The following is a 7,523-nucleotide window of genomic DNA, read 5'->3' as shown; positions in this document are numbered from 1 at the left end:
ATGTACCTAGTTTCGGTAGCGATAGTATAAGTATCGGAATATCTCGCTCCACGAACAAAACAAAAAAAGACCGTGATACTATGTAATATTTTCATTTATATATAACACAATTCGATCCCATTTTTGGTAAATATTGTAATACATAACTTGCGGAGCACTATCATTGTCACTGCAAGTACCAAGCCTTAGTAGTGATATAATTTCTGTGACATATTATTTCTTGGAAGTTTCAGCATTGTTTATATTATTGTAATAAACATTTATTATATAAATCATAATTAGTTGTTATTTACACTTTGGAATTCACACACACACACACACACACACACACACACACACATATATATATATATATATATATATATATATATATATATATATATATATATATATATATATATATATATTAAACATTTTTTTCTGTTTCTTTGAACTGAACATTTGTTTCCTCCACATCTCTCATATTTTAATGGAATTCTCATTATCCTAAAAAAAAACAATCAACCACTTAATATACAACAAGCAATTACGTCGTTAATTACATACATTGCTCGCCATTAAACATGCAACACCAAGAAAGAGATATCGTAGGAAATCCACATTTGCACAATATGTTGAGTATGAGAGGATAAACTATGTATTATCACAACAGTGTTCTGAAGTAGCAGAAGAGCCAGCAATGCCATCTAGTGACACCAGGCGGAGGCCGGCCAGAAAATCACAGTTCATTGGTGAAACGTGAGTGTACATATGAATAATAATAATAATAATAATAATAATAATAATAATAATAATAATAATAATAATAATAATAATAATAATAATAATAATAATAATAATAATAATAAAAATCTTCAAGTCGATTACAGTAACATCGGTAACATAGGTATGATAGACTACAGTGCTCACTAAGATTGCACGTGGAGAAATGAATGACAAGACACAACTTTTTTCGGCGAATCATACTTCTGTCTGCAGTACTACGATGGTTGAACTAATATATTGTGCTAACATGGCACTAGGCTAGGCGACACCTACGTTTTGCATCACCACATCATCGGCCCCACACAGGGTGCTACCGTGTTGGGTGTCATTGGATTCCATTTCCGTTCGCGCCTCCTACGCATTGGTGGATATTTGAACAGCTAACGAAACTTTGACGAAATGTTGGACCCAATATGGTCCCTTAAGTGCAGGTCTTGATGGGACTACATTCCAGCAAGATAACGCGCGGTCTCGTTGCACTTATTGTTTTGCACTTCCTGACTGGACATAATATTTCTCCGTTTACTTGGCTAGCGTGCTCTCACGAATTCTCGCCGATTTAACACATATAGTTGACGGTTGCACAACGTCTCTCACAAGTAAGAACACTGCCATTTACTGTTGGCAAAATGTGGTGTTGTGTGGAAGACAAATGGGTCACCATATCTCAGAAGGACATTCATAATTCTTTTAATACCTCGACGTGTTGCAGCCGTTTCGACTGCACATAATGGGCCCATAGACTACTGACTATTGTCAGCGTTGCTTCGCACTTGCCACATTGTCATGCGCCATGACAAAGTGGTAAGTTGATTCATTTGCCGTTTGTACCATCAGGTTCCTGCCTACCAACTTCGGGGTTCCTATTTTGTCTCCTTCTTGGTTGTTTCGAATGGTGAGCAGTGTATATCTAATTTGGAAGTTTTCTAATACATATACTAAATGAAATTATTCTTCATTCTTACTACTCAATTCTAAACTAGCCTTTACTGGACTAGAGTTTCTCAATCCTCTGTCTACAAAATTGTTGTACGGAACCACATAAATACAAAAGTAACTGGAAACACAAACTACTGTGCAAGCTAATTTGAGCACCGACATGTATTGATGCATCTTCTTGCATGACACGTGTATTTTATGCAGTCCTTACTCCAGGATGCAATTCTCAACTGATTTTGATAAGGAAAGACTACAATACTGTACAACACTGTAAAACAAATTTTAACTTTTTTTTTCATGCTTGGGAAAAGAAAAGTGCATTTTCTTATGCAAATGCGGATCCTGAATACGAAAATGAAAATAAAAGTCCTGAATTGGTTCGAGTTTAATTGTAATCGACAGAAATATGTGTTATGAAGTGTTGACAATTTTAGATTCTTGAAGTTTCTATTTCACCTTTCAGTTAAGTAGCTATTGCTTCAATTTTGTTCATTCGAGTATCGTGGTTAACATGTCATTCGATTCAGAATAAACCAAGTTTGCAAATAGCACTATGCATGTGTGCATAATGAATAAGAGTAGGGAAATTTATGGTAAAATTAGGAATTTCCCGTCCAAAAATCATTTTGTTTAATGTAGCACCCCCCTGGCACGGCCCCGGCTAAAGTAACCCAAATATAATATACATTTAAAACTACTGTAGTTTATACGTAATACGTGTGCCAAGTTTCATTGTAATATCTACCGTAGTTGCGAGGGAAAAATGTTTCTCAGTTCTGTTTGGCAATAACGAATTTCATGCAGGGAAAAGTGATATATATATATATATATATATATATATATATATATATATACGTAAAGAGAGGAAAATGCATTTTGTTATAACGTTAGACCCTCTACATGCAAAACAAAAAATCACTTGACATATAGTTTAAAGGGTATGATAATTGATTATACCCTATGTGTGCGCTTGACACAGCGTTTGTTCCAAAGAATGTAAAAGCGCCAATAAGAAATTAAAACTATATAAAATGAAAGTGATAAAATATGACTTCCATGGATATTACAAATGGTGCCTCTTTGCCTGCCTCTTGTATTGTAGTTCTGGAACACCTCTAGCAATTGTTCAACAACAATCGGCAAGCGCAGACTTGCTCCAGTGGACCTGATATAATTTCTCCATCATAGATATAACTTGGTAGAAATGTTCCCCGTGTTCATCAATGACTGCTCCGCAATTTTCTATGAAACAATCTATGGATTTTTAGTGACATATTACAACCCATTGCTTGGTAGAAGATATTAGGTGCTCCACTACTTCCTTATAGTTCTGAGACCGCCCGTTCCCCAAAACATTCGTCTCCACTTTTCGGAAAGAATCTCATGCAATTCTCTCCTGAACTTCTAACACTGCGTCAAATTCAGGATCATTGAGGAGTTAGCGAATTTGAGAGCAAAGAAGGAATCCCTACCTGATTTTAGTTTCAGTGATTATTTACGCAGATTATATTTGAAGAATAGTTTTGATGCGTCTATGAATAACCGCCATTTATCGGGATTATCTTCTATGTTAAGTTTACTCATAAGACCAGTTACATTGTTACAACATACTATGTCACTTTCCACTGAAAATACTGTTCCAGATGATTCTGACGTGTTCAAAACAGGAACATTTGTAGAACTTGAGAATAAGCTCCCCACTGCTGAAGTCTGAAGTTCTGCTCCACTTTTTGACAACCTCATGCAATTTAATACAGGTTGAATATCATATGAGGAATACATAATAATATGTTGGGTTTTGTGAAGTCAGGATCGGTGGAAGACGATGAATCTGCAGCAGAATTTGACAATTTGGGTCGACTTTGTCTACCTTTGCTCTTCATAGGATGAAACACTGAAGCAAGTTACGGGATTTGCTCTTATTTAGATGTTGTGGAACCTTTAGTTTTTCAGAATGTGACACAGTGACGAACATCTCAAGGAATATTTGGATAAGTAGTAGTCCACTCTCTTTCTTTTTTGGATGCATCTTTAATTGGAGGAACTACGCAAAAAAAAAAAAAAAAAAAAAGTCGGCTTTCTCCATATCATTGGAACTGCAAATGGCATGCATGACCTTTTCCCATGTAGCCAGTTCCTCAAGTTTGTAGAACAATATTACAAGAAATATGTGATGTCCACTTCTTGTTCATCTCTCGCACTTTACGGTCAAAATACAAGTGATAGCCTTTCTTTATGATAGGCGTGAAATTGCACTTCTCGTTTCACTTCGTTAAAAACAACAATTTGCTCTGTAGTGTAAACATATTTACGCGACATGTTTCTGCTCAGTACAGTCATAGAACGATAAATAATAATAATAATAATAATAATAATAATAATAATAATAATAATAATAATAATAATAATAATAATAATAATAATAATAATGATAATAATAATAATAATAATGATAATAATAATGATAATAATAATAATAATAATAATAATAATAATAATAATAATAATAATAATAATAATAATAATAACACACTCACTCAATATCTCACTAGGACCACGTCTGGCATGGCAAATTGTAAATACAAAATAACCTTACACAACACGTTTTCTCTACAAATTAAACCGTGACGTGGTTGATGTGTCTTTGACAGCGATGAAGTGTGAGCAATGAGGATAGCCAGAGACGTATGCATGGATTTATTTCGGGAGGGGTCCTAAGCTTTTCGGGAGACCCAAATACAATTTGAGTCTAAATTATATTACAATTTGTAAAATTGCACCTGAAATTAGACTAAATTTACAAAGAAGTCAGAATTTCGGGGGTCTAGAACCACAGGACCCACCCTGCGTACGCCCCTGATGATAGCAATGAAACTAACCATCAAACAATGGAAGTTTATTGAAATAATCAGATAACTCGTGTTGTCACGAACCCTTAATTTGCCCACCGGAGCACATCTGGTGATAACGTATTTTATTTCTTTGAAACCCGAAACAATCTTCAGAAACTAATTTCATATTCGTTATCAGCATCCTAAAATTAGTAAGAATTGGTTGCTTTTATCTCGGAAACATTTTTACTGTTGACCAGTGTAATCAGATGAAGTAATACTGGTGCATGAAATAATCGTGTCATTTACCATATTGCAAGATGCTATGGGTATTTTATGTTTTCCCATTTTATATGTCGTATGTAGTCTTCCATAACATCCCACTGGACTAAAAAAAAGAAAATGCTTGAAGTGTAATTTTAAATCAAGAACATTCACAAGAGGGGAATGATTATAGTTGCCAACTGTACGTAAAACACATTTAGATTCTCCTGGAGTACAAAAAAGAAAAAAAGATAAAAGGAGAGAGAGAGAAAGAGATAGAGAGAGCATAGGATTACACACGTTGACATGATTCTGTCTTCTGCAGGCACCCTCAAACTAAACTCTGTGCCTATGTGTGTGCGTATCTATGTATTTGAGTTGTTAATCTCTTTACTTTTTTCTCTCCTTTTCTTCCCTTCTCCGTATAAACTGAGGATACCAAATGTTTAGACAAGCAGAGAATACTAAAATAAAGAAAAAGAAAAAAAAACTATATTATAATACTAGTGTGGCACATACATACTTCTCATCTCTTTTGACTTCCAAAAGTTCTCAAGGTATGCTCTATGCTCTCTGTTCGTCCACACAACTTCTCTGAAGTCCCATACATAATATTTTGAAGAGACGGAGCAAATCCCTGCTACTTCAAAAGCGAAAGAGAGAGAGAGAGAGAGCGAGGCAGAGAGCATGAAGTTAGAAGAGATAGATGAAAAGCAGTGTGGAGAGCGTGGCGTACAAATCCTAAAATCAATATATTTCCCCCGACATAAACAAAGTTCTGATGCTCCTTTCCACTACGAAGAAATTGCTAATGTCAACAGTTAAATCATACAATTATACAGCTCTTGTATAGCCAAGAGGCACAGCTTCCTTTAAACACACATTTTACTCTTTGTTACCATTGGGAACACTATTCAGAGACGAAAACTAAATGGAATTACAAGCAAGCTGTTATTCTTTTGATTCTATTACTACTTTTTGCTTGTTTCTTCTTTTATTTGCTTTAGGCTATCTAATATTTAGGTTTCTGTAATACAAAAAGCCTTTGGAAGGTCTATCTCACTAACATGAAAATCAATAAATATTTGCTTAATAGACGAAACGAATAAACTATTTGATTAAATTTGTAAAACAAACTAATGAAAATCAGCACAGTATTGAGATCAAGTAGTGTTTCCTTAGTTAAAAAAAAATCATATATGCAAACATTTTCAAGTCGTAACATGAAAGCAACAAAAAATCTCAAGGTTAACAAGGTTAAAAGAATTATCACTAACAGGATATTGTCGCCTTGTTCGCAAAGTAAATAGTATAAGCCGACCGGCTTAATTTCGTCTGATCTCAACGAACGAAATGTCTCAAACGTGTGTAATAAGCTGAGCGTTTTCATTTAACATACAATTGAATTTCCCTTCTTTCAATAGCTATCTAGAAATCACAAATAACTTTAGTTTATTCAATATGCGACAAGGATAATACTACCGGACAGACGAATTTAGTTGGAACAATCTTTACTTTGGGTCTCAGCTCCGACCTTTCTTCTCTTACTACATTCAGGACGTCAAACTGATCTTTTTTGCCTTTTTTGTCAGTGCACATTAAATCATTACGTAAATTAAATTAGTCCCTATATGTATATAAAAGAGGTACTGCATGACTGACTGATACACACGTATATCAGGGATGGCCAACCTGTCGACCGCGATCAACTAGACGACCAGCGATCCATGACAGGGATCACGTGGTGGTTCATGTCATACTGTCTGCATTGATAATTATTATAATTTTATTATTCCCTCTACCGGACTAGTGAACCGATAAGTAGACTGCCAGTGGTGACTTCTGAAATGAACAACAACTCTCAAGCAAACATACATACAAAAAGTTGGCCACCCTTGACCTAGACGAATGCTAACGATTGATTAATACTTCAGCTGGAAACTTGCAATTTGGACATCACTAGGATGTATGACGTAAGTTGCCACTAAAGAAAGATTTTCTGAAATTCTAAATGGAATGGGGTTGTAGAGAATGTGAATTGTGTTTACTATGATAATGTGTGCATTCATGAGAAGACTAGATGCGTGAAATCCAGAATTCGGACAGTAAAAGAGGAAAAAAATCTGAGATTCGGGAAAATCCTAATTTTGGAAAATGTCGGAATTTAGAAAATTTCGGAATTCAGAAAAATCCAGAATGTAGAAAATTCCAGAATTCTGAAAAAAATCGGAATTTTCCGGAAATCAGCAAAGTGAAATTTCCGATTCCGGAAAAATTTGGCCATCCTAAAATTTACTATTTGGACTTTTCAATTGGAATAATTAAACACAAGTTAAAGCGTTTTTGTTTCTTTTAGTAAGCTACATTTGATGTAGAATGGAAGGGAGAAAAATGGAGGTTGCAAATATTATTGTATGTTCAAATCTCGAAAAACTTTGGGCCTTAAGCAGAGTCGTTCTGACGCGTGATTAGTGTCATACTAAAGAGTTCGACTAGTATATGTTTCCTACAGAAGTAAGATCTTTAGTATGATGCTAATCATATGTCAAACCACTCTGCGTAAGGCTATTAAGTTTAGGAACACGAAATTTGGCATTTCCACTTTTCATTTAAAATAATTTAATACGCGTTTTAGCGTTTTTAAAAATACATACTTGACAAAGAAGAGAATAAAATATAACTAACTAATTAACTCTATGGCATATGGAACCCGGAGGTTCAGTG

This window comes from Thermobia domestica, chromosome 6 (genome assembly GCF_964235325.1).
Source record: "Thermobia domestica chromosome 6, izTheDome1.hap1.1, whole genome shotgun sequence".
In the NCBI taxonomy this organism is placed as follows: Eukaryota; Metazoa; Arthropoda; class Insecta; order Zygentoma; family Lepismatidae; genus Thermobia; species Thermobia domestica.
This window is presented reverse-complemented; position numbering follows the sequence as displayed.